This window comes from Condylura cristata, unplaced genomic scaffold, assembly GCF_000260355.1.
Source record: "Condylura cristata isolate star-nosed mole 26May11 unplaced genomic scaffold, ConCri1.0 scaffold00016, whole genome shotgun sequence".
Lineage (NCBI taxonomy): Eukaryota > Metazoa > Chordata > Mammalia > Eulipotyphla > Talpidae > Condylura > Condylura cristata.
This window is the reverse complement of record NW_004567117.1, coordinates 4,712,442-4,734,786: the sequence shown is the minus strand read 5'-3', so window position 1 is coordinate 4,734,786 and position 22,345 is coordinate 4,712,442. Positions and strand designations below refer to the sequence as shown.

Here is a 22,345-nt window from a genome sequence, read left to right as displayed (position 1 = left end):
AGCCTAATATCCAGCCTGCCTGGCTCAGCATATATTTACCTGATATCCAAGTCCAATTGATGGTGACAAAAAAGAATAAACAAAAGATCTCATCCTGAGTTAAAATTTATATCACTAAGTACACATACTGAGTTTAGTGTTTTCATGACCAGTTATGTAAATCTCACTGGAGTGTGCTGGTATAAAACAACATTTTTCACAGCTTTTTGTTTTTTTAAGTTTCTTTATTTATTCATACAAGAACTGCGGTGCAGGCCTGAGGTGCGGAAAATGAAAGGATTCACCAGAGACAGAGTGGGGAGCAGAATAGGCAGATTGACTGAAATACACTGCTGAGGGGAGCAGCGGGCGGGTCAGGAGAGGTCTGCTGCGCCATGTGGGTCACCTCCCTAGTGTGGGGATCTAACTTGTGCTGCAGTAGCTGTGAATAGCTTCATAGTGCTCCAACTTAACCCCTCGTACCACTGGGGGGGCCCTTTCACTGTTTTTATTTCTCTTTTAATGCCATTCAAGAACTAAAAGTTTAGTCAATAGCTTCATGGCAAGCAGCAATTCCTTCTGAGGGGGTTTGCCTTCTCTCTCATTTTCCAGAATGGAGAACTTTCTCTTCTGAAGCTATGCAGTGGAGCAGACATCCAGCCAACTAAAAGCTTACAAGTCTATTTTCCACTTTTGTTCCAAGCTGACTGAGCAATTTCTAAAATATAATTTATGATTAACTACTTGCTGTGAGACAGTATTGTCATCCTAGTTGTTACTGTGTATATTAGTAAGTCTTTGTGCTTGTAGATATCACAAATGTTTACATAAAAAAATTCCAAGAATAAGTAAGTAGGTGATTTTTGTCTTTTCATGCAAAATTGTTTTTTTATGTTTGTTCTTGACATGAAGTTCATACAGGTTTATAGCATGACTTTTGAGGCGTGATCCTTAAAATTTTGAGATATGTTAGCTGATAAACACAAGTGATTAGAAAACTGCCTTGGGAGAGATTCTGGAAGTCTTGTTGACCTCAGATGATTTGCAAAGAATGAAGGCATGGCATTTCTTTTGCTTTCAGAGGAGGAAACAGAGACAGAGATTGCCTTTCTGTCTCTACACAATATACAGTCTTGCCCAAGAACTGCCTTTTAATATCAACTCAGGTGAGACTGACCTGGCCCAGGTGTAAGGCAGAAAACATTGCTTTGAGATTTGGGAGGGAGGCCCATAGAATCCCTGGCTACCTTCCACCCTGAATGGTTATCTAGCAGCTAGAACACATTAACAAACCAGTTTCAAAAGCATGAAAAGCCACAAATTAAGATCTCAACCTACAGATACTGTATTAAAGTGAGAACCACCCCAGAAGTCTGGAACTGTTGTATTTTGGTGCATGTCAGATATTCATCTGAAATAAGGTATCTTCCCCATACCTTGAAATATGGGGAACTGAATAAGGAACAGACAAGGGATGCTCACCTGGAAGCACATCCTCTAGAAGAATCAGGGAGGTGTGCACAGTGGGGGAGAGGCATCAACAGAGAGAGTTTTAGCTTGAAACATGAAGGCACATTCCCTTAGGGTTCCCTAACCCGTACCTGTGGCATTTAGATGAGACCCTCCTTTATGTAGGATGTTTATCAAGGACACATTCCCCAGAGATCAAAATCAGCATCTTTTTCTGGTCTTCAGAGATGTCAGAATAACTTAAGATCTGATCAGTTCAGGGAGAATATGAACTTATTGAAGAGCAGCTTCTGCTCACAAATCTGGTCATGGGTGACCTGTGTAACACCGTTAAGTACAATACAAAGGGGCTTGCTGGAAGCATCGGTATTGAGATTGTGAAGAGGAGATGAGAGTGACACTTCTTTTCTCTGTGACAACTGCTGCCTCCTAGTAAACATGTTCCCTGTCTCCTCGAGCCCAGTCTGCTGAGTAAGTTTGGAGACAAGTGTCTTCATGATTGGTTAGCAGAGTAATGGTAGTCTATTGCTCTTATCGCTCACTTATTTTATGTGAGTGGTTCTTGCACTAACTAAAGTCAATTTAGAGCTCTCTCACTCACATGCATTCAGGCAACAAAGAATTTGCTGAAGCATGAGAAATCCCAGAGAAACAAAGTGATGACCATTTCAGCATAGTGCTTCATGCTCTGGTTTCATTTGTAGTTTATTAACCTGTGAGGCAACCACCCTCACTGGATAAATACCCCAGGCCCAAAAGGATCAGGAAAGTGTTCATCACTGATTTATTCAGAAAGAACTTGTGCTGTGGGACAGTGAGCTTCCATAGGGAAGGGACCATGGTTATTGCTGAAGGCACAGTTCCACGATGGCACCTGGAACTCAGTAGATGCTCTTGTGTTTGGTGAATGGAGTGGAAAATTGAACATCCCAACAGCTCTTTTGCCTGTGAGGTTCTTCTCCCCACACAATCAGTGTCTTTTCACTAAAAAAGCCCAGGCCATTTCCTTTTGCAAAAACATTGTACACCTGGAACACTATAGTGATAAGGTTTCCAAGAGTCCCATTTGAAAACTCTTCTCACTTCACAGACTCATGTATGAAGATACTTGGCTTTGCTGAACAGTTTTAAGTGGGATGAGTAGGAGGTCTGAGGGTTGTGGAATTTTTGCCTTGAAACCTCTGTCAGAGTTGTAAAATTATATGACGGCTGTAGCAAACTCCATAGCAATACATAGATTATAGAAAGGGAAAAATAAATGGAATAACAGATAAATTTCAAATTGTGAGAGATAAGGAGAGTCAGCTAATGTACACACAAACGAGGAAGAATGTGAGGGAAAATAAAACAGAAGTAATTTACTTTTGTACCAAGCAGTACACACTCGCCTGTCAGTTAATGGATGCGGTAAATTTTGATGTGTTTGCTATTTGGGAGTTTATTTCTCAGTGCTTGGTGGCCGTCCAGGAACTCATCAAATCAAGTTAATGGAGAGTTAAATGGCTCTTGAAGCAAGCTCGCTTGAGGCAGCTGGAAGCCAAGGCCTGACGGGCTGCACTTTCCAGGGAAGGCTGAGGTCTGAGGGGAGCTGATGCAAACCATTTAGGCTGTGCTTTATTCCAGCAGCCGGCCACCTCCACACACCCCCAGCCCCCCAGCCAGGCCAGCTCACCCTCCCTAGCTAAACCAAGCCTCATCTCTTCTCAACAGAATACCAACCCATTTGGTGGGAGTATGTTGCAGGTAGGAAGCATGTCTCATACAATTTATTTTTAATTATTTGAGAGAATAGTTCAATGAACCTCCAACTCTTCATTACCCAACTTTAACCATTATTAACATTTTCCCAATCTTGTTTTATTCATTCCTTTTCCCGCCCTCTTTCCTTTGTAATGAGTATTTTTTTAATTACAAATATCTACACACATACTATTTAAAACTTCTAAATTCTTTATTTTTCAAATGAAAAATGTAGAGCACAACAACCTGAAGGAGTCTATAATTTGTGCAGTTTCCCTTAACAAAGTCTGATAAAGTCCTTCACTTTATAGGGAGCAAGTGAAATACCAGCCATGATTCTGTGGTTTTTCAAGATGCATGTGCTATCCATTCACCTCCATGGCTTAGGCTTTTCCTTTGGGGTTGGTAGCAGAAGTTAATACTTTTTCCTATTTCATCACAATTAAGCCTACATCATCTTATTAACTTAAACTTATTTAAAACGAATCACTTTAAACTGCTTTAGGAAGAACCTAGAATGCAGAAACCTTGGATAGTAAGATGGTAAACAAAGCCCCTATTCATCTTAACATACTTCCAAGGGAAAATATTTTGTTTTGGGTGTTTATTTGTTTATTGTTCAGTTTATTACTTTTCACTTAAATGTTTTTTGTTATATTAAACCATGTATGTTGCAGCTTAACAATAAAAAGAAAACATATGGGAAAAAAAAAACTTTTTAAAAATGAATCACTTTAAACTGCTTTAGGAAGAACCCAGAATGCAGAGACTGGGCAGAGAAACTGGAGAAGATGCTCTAACTTTGACATCTTCTTATTCTTTAGTATAGAACATTGTTTTAGCAGTTTAAAGGCTTGATTTGTTTTAAAAAATTATATCCACATGTAAACATACAGAACACATCAATTCATATATATAGGTGGATTGAAATTTGTAATCACAAGTTGTGTTACTGGTGTGTTCATGTGTTGGAATCATTTTTTTGTTCATTTTGCGGGGGATTGGCTCGCTCCTCCCTAGTGTGGTATAGTTTCTTTGCTACCTATTGTTGGTCTTAGTTACAGGCAGGTATATCCGTTTCCTTTTGTGTGTAACAAATCACCACAAACGTAATTACTTAAGAGAAGAAAATTTATCAACTCACAGCATTGTGGTTCAAAAGTGTGTAATGGGCCTCAGGGTTAAAATATAAATATCAGCAGCACTGCATGCCTTTCTGGAGACTCCAGGGGAGAACCCATTTCTTTGGTTTCCACTTGTATTTCCCTAATGACTAGTGATATTAAGCATCTTTTCATGTGCTTATTGGTCATTTGTATATCTTTTTTGGATGGATGTCTATAAAGTTGTTTGTTTGAAATCATGTTCAATTTTACTAGTGATGTCAAATCATCTTAAAAGTGATTGCAACAGCTTATATGTAACCAGCATCTCATGCAAATTTAATTGGTTCCATATCCATGCCAACTCTTGTATGATCAGACTTTTAAAGTGTTTGCCTGTTTGCTGGATGAATCGATTATCTTGATGGTTTTAGTCATCAGATGTTGCAATATGTCTTCTTCTGGTTTGTGGGTGTATCTTTTTCATTTTTAAGGTAATAACTTTTGATGAATGGAAGTTAAAAACTTTAATGGGGTAAAATTTGTCAACCTTTTCCTTATAGTACATACCCCCAAGTCATGGACATAGCTCCCTACAATCTAATAGGTTTGCCAACTTTTACAATTAAGATCTGGACCCAAACAGAATTTACCTTTATGGTAGGCTGACAGTGGAGAGCTTTTTTTCATTTCCCCAGATGGAGGACCAGTTGTTCTAGTGCCTTTTACTGAATTGTGTCTTAGAATAGTCACTCCCAGGTTGGAGTGAGTCGTGTCCCAGAATTTTCAGAAAGTTTTCCATACTGACTCTCCCTATTCTGACAAGGGAGTCCTCAATGGAGCTTGTACATGCATGAATGTGAGAAAAATATGCCCAGCAGACTCTGACCTCTGCTCTTCTCAGGGCCGGGTCTGGCCACTTGCTCTTGTATTATATGTGTTTGCATGTATGTGTCCTAAAGAAATAGAGGTTGTCAATTTGTCTGTCCAAGTTTATATGAAGTGGGTGTGGTATATGAGGTAGTGAAGCAGTCAGCTGTATGTCTGTGAAGGAGTGACCAGCAGGTTTTTCCTCAGGACCGGTATTTTCATGACCTGTTCCCCTGTCTTCACTGGAGATGATGATTTCTAGAAAGCCAGTGTTTTCTTTTCTAATTGAAGTTATTCAGTTTTACCTAGCCAGGTTGTGAGGCCTTAGGGTTCCCAGAAGGCTGTCACTACTCATGCTTTCTCACACCCTTCTTCATCTTGCTTGGAGTAAAAATAAGCCTGGGGATAAATTGGAGGTTTTCCCTTTCATGAGAAAACTTTTCTCAAGGTGTGTTTAGGGGTCTGCAGATTCCTTCGATGGACTCCCCTACGCATGCTCACTCCCCAGAAAGTGGAGCCTTCACTTTAGCCAAGCCCATAGCCCCTGGAGTGATGGGTGTGAATTATTGAAACAGGATGATTATACAATAATTACCTCATTATTCTAATCGTAATAAATACCTGAGGATTGGAAGTACATGCACTGGGATTTTTTTTTAATTGGACTGACTTCTCTGAGCTTCCCATGGGAAAACTCTGTCCTGATGAGACTTAAAGTATAAAAGGGGATTTTTTTCCCCCTTGTTCTCAGAGGAGACAAGAGCTGAATGGACAGAGCATCCAGCTTAAGAGGGAGCTTGGGAATCTGGACCTGCCAGTTTTCTTCTCTCCCCTCACACTGGGCCTTGTCGCCTGGCACCTCTATAATCACAGCAGTCATTCTTTCCAAGTGGCCCGTATCAGCCTGGCTCTTCCCAAAGGAAATCTGAGAGGATGGTCAGGCTTTCGGAGTGACTGTGTCCAGCTCTACAGGAGGCATTCAGAAGTCACCAATCCATGTGGGTGCTGAGTTTCCTGGGGCTGCCAACACAAAGTGTCACAACTGGGTGTTGGTCTAAAACAGAACTTAATTCTCTCAGGGGTCTGGAGTCTTTGGGTCTGAAATCAAGATGCTGGCAGACACTGGGAGAATCCTTCTTGTGATTCGCTATGCTTTTCTGATGTCCCTGAGTCCTTGGCTGGCAGCTGCCTAACCTCAGTGTCTGCGTCCCTGGGTGTGCCTGGGACATGCCATCTCGTTTGTGTGTGTGTGTGTCCACACCCCTGTCTCTTCTCTTCTTTGGAAGACACCTGTCATATTAGTTCTGGGACCAAAGTGACCATATCTTAACTTGATTATATCTAACCCTATATCCAAATAAGGCCACATTCACAGGTACTGGAGTTTAGGATTTGAACGTGACTTTTGGGGGGGATCCGATTTAACCCATAGGGACAAGCACAGATCTGGAATGAAAGCCCTCAGAAATTCTTACAGGTGTTTGACCCTACCTTAGCATCCAAATGCAGGATTAGTGAGCTCCCATTTTCTTTCTTCTTTTTACTAATTCATTTTATCATATATTTTTTTAAGATTTATTTATGTATACAGAATGAGGTACAGGCCAGAGGCACAGGTACAGTGAGAGGATTCACCAGAGACAGAGTGGGGAGCAGAACAGGCAGTTCAATGAAGTACACTGCTGAGGGGAGCAGCAGGCAGGCCAGGAGAGGTCTGCTGCGCTATGTGGTCACCTCTGGGGCAGGCGGGAATTGAACTCATGCGGAAGTGGCTTTAGCTTCTTAGTGCTGTGCTTTAACCTGCTGTGCCACCAGGGAGGGCCCCATTTTATCATATTTTTTAAACTGCTCCTGGAGAGATCATTTGAGTAGCGCCATTCCAGGACTCCTTTTCTTGCTGTCTGATTTTGAAGTCCCCTGAAAGAGAAGGCCCACCAACAGTGTGGGGGGAGCTGGCTGGACACTGCCCCTACACCAGCTCCCTGCCTTCTTTCTCATGTGGTACTGCTGGTCTTCAGTTCCCAAAGCAAAACCCTCAGATCTGCGTGGCTGCCCTATCTGCAGCTACTACACTGTCAGCCTCTGTGGTTCAGTGCCCCTGGTTCTACCCCTTCTGTTTCATTCTCAGAGCCTCATTGGTCTCATTGGTCTCAGAGCCCAGACCATTTGCAGCCATCCTGTGACCTGGCTTCTGCCCTCCAGCCATTTCTACACCACCTGCCAGAGTGACCTTCTTAAAGGGGCCCACAAAAGTCATTTCCAGGCTCAGAAGCTGGAACTCACCTTCCAGTAATGAAGTAAACTGGCATTCATTGCCCACCACCTCAGCACAAGCTCTTTCCACCTCTGTCTTCATCCCTCTTCCCAAGAGCCCTGCTGACCAGCCTTAGCCAGGAACCACAACTACCTCTTCAGAGCCTCAATTCACGTGGCCGCCTTTCTCTGCAGGGTCTTCTCCCTTCCAGCCTTAGGAGCCTCTTAAGGATCCCAGCTGGAAGTGAGGGGCTCCCTGCCCTGGGAATGCAGCACCCAGCACATTATTCCTACTGGGTATCGTTCTTAGCCTCTCTGCTCAACCCTGTCTTACTCATTTATCTCCATCACAGTGGTGTATTATGCAACACACAGCTAAGGTACTCGAGTGAGTATTTCCACCTGTGAGAATGAATGACTAGCTGCATGCATACTCAAGCTAGGCGGGCTAGCCCAATCCTGCAGAGATGAGGGCTCTGGGAACACACAGCCCATGCAGCCGCAGCCCCCTGGCCCTGGCTGGGAAGGCAGGACCTTTGTTTCACCATCAGCAGGTCACTGTTGGCTCCAACACACTGAGTTGATAAAAAAAGATTTTTTTTTGTAATTATTAACATTTCTCCTCAAGTCTCTTAAAATTCTCCACATTTGCTTTTTTAATGACAATAGTGAAATATTTGATGACTTTGGTATATAGTACATATAATGAGTACTTCTTATGGAAGTACTCATTCGAAGAAAATATTACATGAAAATCTCAGCAAACTTAATGAAACTAAACATTATAACCTTGAGAAAAAAATGCTAAAATGGTTTATGGAAACTTATTTTATAACTGGGGATAAATGACAATTTAGAGGTACAGAAAAATAGCACTGATTCACATTTTCAGAGATTAAGATATTTTATTTTAGCATACATATAAGCAATATATGTAATGTGTATTCCTTATCTCTACCAGAGCTGGATTCTTCAGATTTCTTTTACCTTAACTTAGGGTCAGCCACTTCTGTCTTTAGGGATGGAATCACTGGACTGAGTTCAAGACTTTAGAGGGAAGCTGCCTGGTTTTGTAAACTGCGACCGATTCCAGATCCTTCTGTCTTACAGGCAGATGTCATTGGTGCTCATGGCTGAAGCTGTCATAGTCCCCTGAGATACTGTCCTTTCAAGCATTTTCTTGTGCACAAGGATAAGTGTGCACAGCACAAGCACGTGACAATGCCTCACCCCCATGCTATTTTTACCTCATTCTACTTTAAGTTCTGTTATAAATGGAGGTCCTAGGCTTGCCTCAGATGACATTATGTGATACTTGGCCATTTACCTTACTAATTTGACGGCAGTGAAAATGAAGTTTTGATCAATCTGTAGCATCCTCACTTTCAGTTTTGTTCCCTGTGCAGTAGCGCCAAACTGATTTTATAAAAGCATGAAGAGCAATTAGAAAATAACAGAGGTATCATAGTGCATCCAAATACCTCAGACCTGAGCAGCAGTTCATTCAGAGCTGGGAAGCGCGGGGGTGGGTGGAAAATCAAACTGTCACCTCATGGTGACATTCTCCCGGGGGTGCTGTGTGTAGAATGGCCAGAGGCAGCACAAGTCAGGTCAAGTTGCCAAGCACAGACCACTAGACTTATTGTCCAGCCTCAGTGTTGGATATTGTTCTGAGCAGTGGGGTTCCACAGGGGACGGCCATCGTCATATCTGTCTTTGAAAGACAACTGGCAATGGAGTCAAGCAAGAAGACAGAGACCAGAGTGTTGCAAGATTGTAAATGGGAAATAACAGCCTGAACCGAGACATTGACAGATCCCTGGGCCAGTGAGGGGCCTGCCCCTTTTGAATGCCCGTGAGAACAGCTAGCAGGCACGCTGGGTGCTGAGTCCTCTTCCCTCAGTCGGTCATTAGGCAGGGTGCTCAAGTGTGTGCACTTCAGTGTCTACCACTGTAAAACAGAGATATTGGACCTACCCTATAGCCTCATTCTTATGTCTCAAAGAGACAAAACTTTGCTTTTAGAGGAAATACAGGCTAGCATAAAGCTTTGTTTTGAATCTTTTTCTCTTAACCTACTGGGGATGTTAGGACTGTTAGCATTTGGCTGTATGTGACCTGCAAAGCCAGGCTGCCCGGGGGAGAGCCCAGACCGGGAGCCCTTCCTCAGGGACAGGCTACATCTGCTGCCCTTTGTGTCCACGGCTCCCCACAGAGGGTTGGACACCCGGTGCCATGGCGCATGTGCCTGCCATCTGGCTGGCTGACGAGTGAGGCGGTGGGAAATGTCTATCTTGTAATCAGATGGAGGGCAGGAAGGAAACACAGGGGTCACCAGCTCTTCCTTGGAGATAAGGAACTTGGACCTAAGTGCATAAATCCTGAAGACACCACTATAGCAAAGGATTAAGAACTTGTTTTTTAGGCATAGGAGGAGTTGGGCCAGGATTATTAACGTGCTTTTTGAACACGTTGCAATTAAATCAGATTATCCATCTGACTGAAGTTCCTGACTTGTTAGAATGCTTTGTCTTCATTACAGTGAATCGACTTTCCAGTGAAACTTAATTTATTTCAGGGAGAGTCACAAGATAATCACCTTTGGCTCTGCAGGAGTTGAAGCCTGCAGAATGACCTTTTATCTATATATCACTATATTAAACGTGCAGTGGAAGACAATGACTCGGACTCAGGAAGCAGGTGTGGGGCTGACAGACCTATTGCCGGGCAGCGGGCACCTTGGCCAGGTCCACCTTCTGGCCTTGGGGCAGTCTCCTCAGGGCTCCGAGGAAAGCGGGTAGACAGACTCACTGGATTCTGCTAGACTCAAAGCAGGACATGTGGGTGTGGACACACAATTCTGTGTTTTCATGCTCTGTATGCCTAATTCTTAGCACATAGGTTGTGTGCATCTGGCTTTTACTGAGGAAAAAAAAATGTGCAAGAAACAGATTTATAAGGCTTAAGTCACTGCTGATTTGGTGCTCTGACATGAATGTTTATAAGGCATTTCAAACATACTTGGACATGGCTTGTGTGTGTTCTATCAAAAGAAGGCCTCAGAAGCGTGTTCTAATGGCCCTTGGTTTTCTGTTTCGAGTCTTGTGTGCAGAGACATTACACACACTTCTCTCAGGGACCACCCAGGAGTGTAATGTGATGTCTGATAAGTGCTGCTGGTCACATAAGTAGCACTGCTGCTAGTTTCTGGGTTGTGCTCAGAAGTCGGCCATCTCAGTCCTTCCACAATAAGTTGGAAAAGGATAAATCTTACACAATGATTTCTCACTTGGAACCTGTTGTTGACACTCATTTTCCATGTATCAGCAAACACTTTTTGCTCTCGGAGGCTGTTACTGCCTGTTCTTCAATGGTCAAGGATACACGGGGTGAACTTCTTCAGCCTTCTGCACCCCACAGATTCTGTGCAGAAAGAGGGATCGGGCTTACCTAGGGAGGAGCTCAAGTGAGGGGAATGGCTTGTGCAGAGAGAGCCACTGGTTTTTAGAAGAGGGGCGTAGCTTAGTAAGTCATTTTCAGTGTGATGTCAAAGACTAGAAAGATTAGAAATGGTCTGAGTTGGGACGGATGGACCTAATGTCCATCTGAGCATGAGGTGTTATAGACCTGGATTAGGGAAGGAATGATGGAAATGAATATAAACAAGAAAGATGGAAGAGTCTGGAAAAGAGGTGTCTTGATAAATTTATAAAACCAAAAGGAAAGGAAGGAGGGGAGGGGAGAGGTTGAGAGCATCCGGTGGCTTTGAATGTGGGACATCTTGATGGCAAATGGAGAGGGCTAGTTCGGGGAGAATGGAGTGGGGTCCAGGTGGACTTGAGATAAAATTAAGTGTCATCTAATGCTTTAAGTGAGAATATCTAAATAGTGTTATTTTGAGTAAGATATGTAAGTGTCATGTCTGGTTTTTTTTTTTTTTAAATGTCTGCATTGACTGTATATCTGAGACAGTCAGAAGGGGGGGAGGATGGTGCTGTGGACCGCATCTGAGGGGAGATACCCTATATTGTGAAAAAGTAAACAAGGATGCTTAAAACATACAAAAATTAACATGTTAAAAATTATCTGCATTTAGAAAACACTAAACTTTTTAAATTTTAGGCTCATGCATACAGTTTCATAGTTGAAAGAGCAGATAATTGGTAACTTTTTAATTTAAAGGATTTTTTCAAGTTTTATGGCTAAGTTCTATTGTGATGGGCTTGGCCTTCTAACCCAGTTGTTTTCTGTTGATTCAGTCTTAAAGTCATTTTTTTAAATGATTTATTTATTTATGCATACAGAACTGGGGTATAGGCCAGAGGTGGGGTGGGTGAGAGGATTCACCAGAGACAGAGTGGGGAGCAGAACAGGCCGACTGAGGAAGTACACTGCTGAGGGGAGCAGCGGGCAGGTCAGGAGAGGTCTGCCGTACCATGTGGATCACCTCCAGGGCTAGGGATCGAACCTGTGCTGCAGTGGCTTTAGAGAGCTTCATAATGTGGTGCTTTAACCAGCTACACCCCCAGGGAGAGCCCTATAAAGTTATTTTTTAAAGAAAGTTAGAGGCACCTGCTCATTATTTGAAATAAACATTCTGAAAGAGGCAGGATTTGATTTTATCCCTTTTACCTACTACTGAGCTGTCACTCTTCCATGGATGCTGACAGAGGACATGGGACTCCTGGGTCAGAGAAAAAGGCCTTTATCACTCAGGACAAATTCTGCAAGGCCCCCAAATTCAGGGAGCAGAACACACAGACCAGTTAGGTCCTGTGTGTATGGTGGGCTTGTGTTACAGAAAAAGGCCTTTATCACTCAGGACAAATTCTGCAAGGCCCCCAAATTCAGGGAGCAGAACACACAGACCAGTTAGGTCCTGTGTGTATGGTGGGCTTGTGTTACAGCTGAGGAGTAAAGCTGGTGCTTGTGTAGCAGATGGCGATGAAGTTTGCTGTTTGTTGTATGGGGATGCGTTATTACCCTGATCCTTAAGGTCATTTGCTACAGACACAGGCCCATGAAATGGGGGGAGACTGTCCTGAGCCTGGTGTCTCTGGCATACCCAGAAAGATGTGTCTGAAGGCGGGGAGACCTCCTCTAATGACACGAACATATAAATATCACAGTCTGCTACATATAAGCCCATTTCATAGCACAGAATTTGGTGCTGTACTTCATCTTTAAAATAGATGTTAACTCTTATTTTGAATGGTTTGAAATCCTATTGCTTTTCTTCAGACTGTGTGATAAGCAACCGCTTGGGAAATTTTCTCCTGCATTCTTTCCTCTCCCCCTTATTTCTAAAAAATCATCCATAACATCCCTCTGCCCCCACCCCCCACCATGTACATAACATTCTTGGTTATGTACATGGTGCTGTTGGGAATACAGAGAATATTAAGAATATTAAAACCCTGGGTTTTATATTTATCTCAGAATGAGACAGGCTTACATGAAACAGGCAGAATAAACCTATCCCATGCTTGACAATGGAATAACAGTGACATCAGTGGAGAAAGTAAAATAAAGAATTTCCTGTACCTTTCTATCAAAAACAGCTATATATGTTTTACTTGGTCTGTATTCCCATAGCCATAGTCTCCCTGGTTTCTCAGAGCTTGAAACAGAAGAGCACAATTCAGCAAAATGCTTAGTATCTGATATTACCTTATCACACCCCATTTCTTTGCATCTTGTATGTTCTTTTGTTTTCCACCCCTCTGTCTCTGAAGTGTGAGGCATACTTAGTTCTTCAGGCTTTTAGTGGGAAGATATAGCTTGCAGGGGGAGCTCCACTGGAATGGTCTCCCCAGTACTGCTTGAGTTTTTGATGCTTTTCACATGACTTTATCAGAGAACTGAGCCCTACCTGACACCCTGGCCTGCTGGGCGCAACCGGTAGCTTAACCATTTCAAGTTTGCTCCTGGTAGCGGGAGGGGCATCTGACTTGAAATCACTGAAAACATTATTTTATATTCTCTAAATGTTGAAACAGCTATATAACAAAACAGCGCATTTGAGCAAGGCCGAGTGCTTTTTTGTCATGCTCCTGTTCTTCACTTTCACTCTGAGTTCAGAGGTGACTGGAGAGGGCCCTCCCTGGTGGTGCAGCAGGGTAAAGCGCAGCACTAAGAATCAAAAGCCCCTTTCACATGAGTTTGCTCCCTATCTGCCCGGGAGGTGATCCACATGGCTCTCAGACCTCTCCTGACCCACCCACTACTACACTACTACCTTGAGCAACGTACTTTGTCGATATGCCTGTTCTGCTCCCCACTCTGACTCTGCTGAATCCTCTCACCACCTCTGCCCTTCTGGCCTGTACCCCAGTTCTGTATGTACAAATAAATAAATCTTAAAAAAAAAAAAAGAAAAAAGAGGTGACTGTAGAGTGTGACTCAGGAATGCCCAGGCACTTGCCTGATGTCATGCAATCTGCCGGGACAAGTGGTCCAGGACCAGAACTTTGACCTTCTGACACCAAGTTCACAAGTGCTTTGGAGGCTTTGTTGTAGTGGTTTTTGTTTTGTTCTTATGGTTAATTTGTGGTGAAAAAACTATCATATAGTGTGAAAATTGGTGTTTAGTCCTTATCAGGCTCAAGGTTATTAAGTGGTGGGGGTTAGGGTGGGGAGAAGGTGGTGAGGTCATTCTCCAGCCCTGACATTTGTAGCAGCTTACTCTTTATGAAAGAATGAAATCTGGGTGAGGCTTTGTTTCTGCCAGGGACACTTGCAGGCCTCTCATGCCCTTCTCCTCGCTCTCCCTGGGAGCAGCTCTGTCCAGATACCCACACAGCCATTGCCACTTCCGAGAGCTCTGGGACCTCTCTCCAGGGCCCTTAGGATGACCTGACCTATTTTGTGATGGGTCATGACTATTTTTAATGTCTAAGCCACCTTTGGAAGACAAAAACAGTCATCCCTTGGGAAGATACAGTCCTGAAAGTCCACAGAAAGTTTGCTTGCAGGGAGGTATTCATGGAGCAGGGCTGGATATGGAGGTTAAACAGTTAAGTTATAAAATATCACACAAATAGGACTATTTTTATGTGTTTTGCTAGACTTGTATTCAAAATTATAATGAGCAGGCACAGAATAGGGGCAGAAGGCTCCATCCTAGGAATGGGGTGCTTGAGCTTTAGCACCTGAGTCTTGGAACTTTCTGGAGGTTGGTTTGGTGACTTCTACCCCAGCACTATAGAACAGTGTAAGTTTAGCATTAAGGCCATGAAATAGAATTGTATATATCAAAGACAGGTGGTTCAAGTTCTTACTTATAAGGAACATTAAAGGATGGAGGAAAACTAAATTGGATTAAAGAAAAATTAGAGAAAGAGAAGTATGAAGGCCTTCATCTGGAAGTCTGGAGGCTTCTGGAGCATTGTCACAGGCTCTGGAGTGCTGCTTCAAATTTTCTTAAAGAGGCTCTTGAATCCCCAAAGATGCTGTTGTGATCCCATTTAGTTTGTAATAAGCAAGTCTTGTCATTGAGTCCTTCCTTCTAATATTATCCAAATTTTTACCTACTTCTAACGCTGTCAGTTTGACACTGGCGGGTCCAGACTGGAGCAGACAAATGAGAGGCCTTGCTGACAACTTCATAATGAGGAACAGTCAGTTAGAGAGCCCCCAGCACAGTTCCCCAAATGTGGTAACGGGAGCCCCAGGCACCAGGACAAGGTTCACCTGTATTCTGCAATTCCATTTTAGAAGGCAGAAAAAGGGACCATGTATTATTTTCTAAAAGAGTAATTGGAAATGCTGGCTTTCCTGCTGTTAAGTACCTTGGGCACCACAGTGATCTCCTACCTGGTTCTAGACCTCCAGGGGTGTAGAACTTCACAGTCATCTCTAATGGTTAATGCTAGATATTGCTGTAAAGTGAGCTTCTACAGGGGAAAGCTTTATTTTCTCCAGAAATTTTTGTGGGACCCTGAGGATTTTTAGTCACCAAGAAAGAAACTTTGGAAACTTAAGTATGTGCCCCAGCACATACTTTGTAACAGGCATTTTGAGCCAAACACAGATGGATAAACAAGAAGGCCACAGAGCTGGGAGATTGAAAAGCTGACATGTGAATATCACTGTCCTTTGATGATCAGAGAAGATAAAAAGCTCTCAGGAGGTGCATCAGGGCTCTCTGACAGGAAGGGAGATCCCTCCATGCTCTACCTCCACTCAGGGGACTTTATGGAAGGGCACCCATGGCAAGCCCAAAGGCGCGCTGGAAGATGCATGTATAGAAAAGAAGGTCATTTGCATTTTTAAAAAGATTTATTTATGCATACAGAACTGGGATACAAGCCAGAGGTGCAGGGGTGGTGAGAGGACTCACCAGAGACAGAGTGAGGACAGAACAGGCAGATCGACAACGTACACTGCTGAGGGGAGCAAAGGGTGAGTCAGGAGAGGTCTGCCACGCCATGTGGGTCACTCCTCCAGGGCAGGGGATCGAACTCATACTGAAGCAGCAGCAGCCAGCTTGCAGTGCTGCATCCTAACCCGTTGAGCCACCAGGGAGGGCCCCATTTGCATTTTTAAATTGGTTAGTGAGGATCTGGTTTTGACACCAATATGTGTTCCCCCTGCCCCCCTCAACCCCGCACTCCCCGGAAGTTAACTCAGTTCTGACACTGTCTACCTGGAAACAGAGTCAGATCCTACAAAACTGCCCCCATCTCAGATTCTGTCATAAGGTCAGGTTGTCATCTGTGCCCTTGACCCACTGGCTGTAGATTGAAGGAGGTTCCAACCCCCTTGACTTAGATTAATATGTGACATCAGCTCACAGAACTCAGAGAACATCTTGCATACTAGAATACTGAACCGTAGAAGTATCTAGTATGTAACTCAGGAACAACCAGATGGGAGAGATGCAGAGTGCTAGACCTGGGGAGACACCCCGAGCTTCCATGCTCTCAAAAGTACCACCGCCTTAAATCACCACCACTTTAAACCAGACCCTCACTAACCATTTAGAAAATGTGAAGGATCTCCTTTTTCTGGATCCCACACACACCTTTGGTATGCTATAGATGCCCTTCTGCAGCTACCTGGATTAGCATGTGCAGGCAGATGTGCAGCATCATCCCCACACATGTGTTCCCCACCCCAGAAGCTCTCCAAACCCCATACTTTTGAATAAAAAAAAAAAAAGATTTATTTATTTATGCACACAGACCTGGAATAGGCCAGAGGTGCAGGGGTGGTGAGAGGATTCACCAGAGACACAGTGGGGAGCAGAACAGGCAGATTGACGAAGTACACTGCTGAGGGGAGCAGCGGGTGAGACAGGAGAGGTCTGCAGTGCCATGTGGGTCATCTCCGGAGCGGGATCGAACTCATGCTGAATTGGTTTTAGCTTCTTAGTGCTGTGCTTTAACCCACTCCGCCAACAGCGAGGGCCCATACTTTTGGATTTTTACAGAGACTCTGCTATACAGGCACTATTGATTAAATCATTGACCTTTGCGACTGATTTAACCTCCAGCTTCTCTTCCCCTCCCTAGAGGCCTGGGGGTGGGACTAAAAGCTCCAACTTTCTAATCACACAGTTGGTTCTCCTGGCAACCAGCCCCCATTTACTAGATGCTTCCAGCAGTCACCTCATTCATATTAATTCAGAGTGGTTGGCAGTTTATTATGAATATCAAGACACCTTTAAGGCTTCTATCACTCAGGTAATTCTAAGAGTTTGAGGAGCACTGTGCCAGAATGACCAGACATCAACAAGGGTCAAATATACACTTCGTACAGATCCTGATGTTGCCATAGAATGTACTTTCTCAGAAAAGTGTTCTGATCAAGTTTCATCTTTCTTTAAAAGCAGTGTGTTTTTACTGTTAAATACCATCGATATTTGTTATTGTTGTCAGTATCATGGATGAAATGTGCATGTTACATTGTTGTAGGTATTCTACCTTTAACTGGTTTTATAACTGGATGTGGCTAAACAGGGTTTTAGAGACTGGCTTGTCACTTTAATAAAGGAAAGTGTTTTCAGTAATGACTCACCACCTCGATGGCGGCACCCACTCTGCTAATCCTTCTGCTAGGAATTCTGCCAGTCGCACTGTGAGATTTTTCCAGTTATCTAACTGCTCACTTCATATTTCCAAGGGGGGATAAATTTTCTTCTATAGCTCATAGTGGTGCAGTCACTTGGGTTTTCTTTAATCCAGAGGATTTTTGGTAATTAAAGACAATAGATGGAATTTTCAGGTTGGTTAATCTCTTCTGTGATGAGCCTGGCACTTTGAGGATACTACTTAAGCTCTTACAACTTGATAAATCTGTAAAAGTCTGATTTTCATGAATGACGATGGTGTTACTTTCTGCTATTGAGGTTCTTCTGAAAACTGTTCATGCATGCTTGTTACATATCTAGTCTCTCTTCACCTCCGAAGGGCCAGAGACTTAATAATTGTAATTCTTGGTGATCAGATGTTTGATCAGACAATTAATACACAATAGTTAGTGAGATGGAAACAACTCTACTATTGAAAATTTTGCTAGGAAAACCAGATAGAAGGTTTTCAGAATAAAAAGGAAGAAGACTGAATATTCCGGAGTTTGGGATTTATTTCAAAGATCCCCCCTTTTTTCCCTCCACTTATTGCAAGCAATAAGACATGTTGATGTAACATCTCCAGAATCATTTAAGTAGCAGATGAGTATAAAAGTAAGGGGTAAATGTTTTTGCGGGTTTATTACTTTTGTTTAATTCTGGATTTGAGATTACTTTTTGAGGAAAATTATCTTTGAGTTGAAAGCCCTAAGTATCAGATGACACACATAAGTTACACCCAGTGCTTTTAAATCCACTGAGGCTGTCTGTCAGGCCGCCAAAGCTGGCCTTCCTGTAAAGTGCGTCTGGTGACTTAAGGTCTAAAAGTAAATGCTGCTTTTTTTTTTTCAAAGCAGAAGAAAATTGTGATGTGTTTTCAAGATTCTTTCTGAAGTTCAGTACTTTTATCTGTCCTTAGGCCTCCATTAGATGCAAGGGGGAGCTGAACTGAGGAGGAATTCTGGGAGAATACTGTTGATTTCAAAGACTGTGGAACATTGCTAGCTTGTATTGGAGTGGTGCTTAGGACTTCCATGTGGTCTGAAATACACAGGAGAAAGGCTTCTTTCCCTGTTCTTTCTTTGTTTTCACTTCATTGTGAGACTCCTGTCCCCCAAGGACCCTTTGAGAGCTTATAAAGAGGTAGAAGAGGTTCCCATTTGTTGTGAACAATGAGAAAATCTCCTGTGAAGAAAAGATGCTTCAAAAAGCAAAAAGCAATAGTGAGCACCTTCTTAAAAAGAGATTGTCCTCTCCAGACCAAACTGTGATCATTGAAGGTTTTCTCTGCCCACCAATAACTCAAATCTAGACAGTCTCAGGGCTTTCTGAGCTTGAAGAAGGGAGAGTGGGACACTTCTGGGTAAGCTGTGGGTGTTCTGACTGAGAGGATGGTGGCATAGTTTGAGAGTCTGAGTCTTTGGTGGCCTCCTAAAGGGCTTGTGCTTGTCTCAGAGTCCTGGAGGATCAGGTCTCTTGGGTTAGAAAACTTGCAGAATGGCGTCCCTTCTCCTATTATAAAAGATGAATCAATATGCAGCGACTCAGTTGGACAAAGAGTGCTTGGCCTCCTCCTTCCCCTCGGAGCCCAAATCCTATCAAGGGTGCTGCACTGTTCCTTGTCAAATATTCTGCCTGGACGTGTGCTCCTCCAGCTCCCCTGGAGCATGAGAGCAGTCAGCACAGAGGCGAGGGCCTCACTGGTGGTCCCACCAGACTCCCTCAGGGAGAAGCAGCACAGCCCTATGGAGACGAGTTCACACCTGCTGTGGTGGAAGGCAGGCTGCATTCTGTGAGACTGTTTCCTTCACAAACGAATGCAAGTAAAAATACCCACCTTGTGGAGATGCAGGAAGGGAAAGAGAGTTTGAAAATAAAATGTGTTTGACAATATTGGAACAAGATATTAGATATAAAAAGCAAGCAGTGTGTTTGCTGAGTTACTGTTATTTCTGATGACGATTCTTTGGTGGGTGTATTATTACCAGGCTTGCCCTCCTCACCTGCCGGAGAGCAGATGCTGCGGTCCTGACAGCTGGCACAGGGGCCGAGGTGTGTAGTCAGCTGGGTGGTTCTAGGGAGAGAATGTATGCTTGGATTTTTCCCTTTTACGCCCTTGTCCCACCTCTATTCTTTCCAACATCCTTCCCCCTTTCACATCAGGAGCTATGTAGTTGGATGTACATGTATAAAAAGCAAATGTAAAACCTTGTAGGAGATGCATCTGCATTGCTTCTAGTTAAGTTTTAAGATTTTAAAACTCTGAAAAAATCATTTTCCCCACTGGCTTTTTTAAAAATAAGTTTTAGAGTGTTTCTCCCACAAGGAAGTAATGATCGCTGGGAGAAATTATTTACCTCTGATGAAGAAACCATACACATAATAGTTGGTTAAAAAACACTGACAGGAAACATCAAGAGAGGATAAAGCTACCTTCAGAAATAGAAGAAAATCTGTTTTTTAAAAAATGTGTGCTGTTGTCTAAGACATTAAGGCCTTTGGAGAAAAATCTTGCTAATGTTTTGGTTACTGTTTAAAAGCTGCTTTCAAAGCATTTATAAACAGTTGGAGTCCATCTGACTGTGTATTTTACAGATTAGGAGCAGTACTCACTAACTGCAGCTTCTTGACCATAAAAGGAGAAAATGTATAGTATTGTACACATAGAAAGTGAAATAAATCACAGGATCATATAGTGACACCCAAAATATAAGCTGTAGCAAGTTATAGTTTTGTTTGGGGTGCTTTGTTTTGGCTTTTAAACTATTTTGGATACAGTAAGTTTTATTGTGGTAAAATACATATTTTATAAATTTTACCAACTTAATCCCTTTGAAGTGTACAGTTCTGTGGCATTAGAAATATTTGCCATGTTGTCCAAGCACTACCGTGATTTCTAGAATTTTCCATCAATTCAAACAGAAAATCTGAACCCATTAAACAGTAAGAAACTCACCATTCTCTGGACCTCCCATGTCCACCTGACCTCGATCACCTCTGTTCTGTTTTCTGTCTCTGCATTTACCTAATCTAGGTGTCTCATGTAAGTGGCACAGTACATATTTGTTCTTTATCTTGGTATGACTTAGTTCACCTAGTTCATCCAAGTGTCAGAGTTTCCCTCCTTTTTTTTTTTTTTTTAAAGATTATTTGTGCATACAGAACTGGGGTACAGGCCAGAGGCTCAGGGGGTGGCGAGGGGCTTCACCAGAGACAGAGTGGGGAGCAGAACAGGCAGATCAATGAAGTACACTGCTGAGGGGAGCAGCAGGCGGGTCAGGAGAGGTCTGCCACGCCATGTGGTCACCTCTGGGGCAGGTGGGGCTCGAACTCATGCGGAAATGGCTTTAGCTTCTGAGTGCTGTGCTTTAACCTGCTATGCCACCGGGGAGGGCCAGAATTTCCCTCCTTTTTATGGCTGAATAGGACTCTGTCGTGTGCCTATATCCCATTTTGTTTATTCGTTCACCTTTTGATTAACGCTTGGGTTGGTTTTACCTCTTGGCCAGAGTGAACAGTGCTATAGCGAACACATTGTACAAGTACCCATTTGAGTCCCCGATGATTAGTATTCTAAAACATTATCTTTCTTTCTTTTTTAAGATTTATTTATTTATGCTTACAGAACTGGGGTACAGGTCAGAGGTGTGGTGGGTGAGAGGATTCACCAGAGGCAGAGTTGGAAGCAGAACAGGCAGATCGACAAAGTACACTGCTGAAGGGAGCAGCGGCCAGGTCATGAGAGGTCTGCAGTGCCATGTGGGTCAGCTCCCTGGCCAGGGATCGAAATCATGCTGCAGTGGCATCGGAGAGCTTCATAAGTCGGTTCTTTAACCCACTACGCTACCAGGGAGATTCCTAAAACGTTATCTTTCTATAGTTGAAATGTTTGAGGAGAAGCTGTCAGGCTGCAGTGATGAATGGTTTCTGGACCAGGGCCTGGCACTGTGTTGTTTGGTTTCAGTATCAAAACGGACCATGTGTAAGTGGCTACTGCAAACACTGCACACGTCAGAGACAACCCCCTGGTGAGCACACATTGCCCTAGGAGCTGGGAGGAGGTGCCGCTGTGCTGTGCTGGAGAAAGCATCAGCAGTAGCTCAGGGCTGAGAGGCAGGACGGGCCAGGGGATGCATCACCCCTAGGAAAGCTTCCACTGGAAAGGTCAAGTCTTTCATTGGTTCAAAGAGAGAAGGACGAATACAAAAGATTATTTGCAATGAGGGCATGTTATGAGTGTGAAGAGGGAAGGTGATGCTGTTACACAACTTCTGTTCTTTAGGGAAGCTAAGGGGGCTGCCCAGGTCGCAGAAACTGAAGAATAAGCTACAGGACTTGGGAAGAGGGGTTGCATGTGGGACCCCCTCGGTGTGGGGGAGAGACATGAGACTGGATGCTCTGGAGGAGACATAAGACAGGGGATAAACACTGGTGCTATGTGTCGGAGGGACGTGCAGCACCCTGGGCTCACATCTGTGCCTTCTCAGACATGGCTTGCTGCCTGCGGGCACAGCTGCTGATTCTGTGCTGCTTTACATTTCAGGTTCTGTGTATTCTTTCTCTTCACAAACTACAATTTTTTGGTAGTTGGAAAGTCTTCTGTGCATTTCACAGCCTAAAATAACCTGTTAACAGCACAAAGAACCTCACCCTAGCATGTTACTTCACAGTGAGGCCCATTCAGAATGTCCCAATAACATAACAAAAACGTGTGATTTCTGCTGAGAGTGAAGGAGACTTATGACAAGACCTCATGTTTATGTTCAGTTGTGTGGAACAAACCCAGATTCTGGGGGTGCCCAGAAACAGTGAAGGGTGGGGCCCTCCCTGGTGGCACAATGGGTTAAAGCACACCACT

The 22,345-nt window shown here is 43.4% G+C and overlaps 1 protein-coding gene across 2 annotated transcripts in view; it reads left to right on the top strand.

Moving 5' to 3' along the window:
* The window catches only part of MTCL1 (microtubule crosslinking factor 1), a 119,308-nt gene that overhangs the window by 26,867 nt on the left and 70,096 nt on the right, over positions 1-22,345 (top strand). The gene's annotated exons all lie outside the window — the stretch shown is intronic.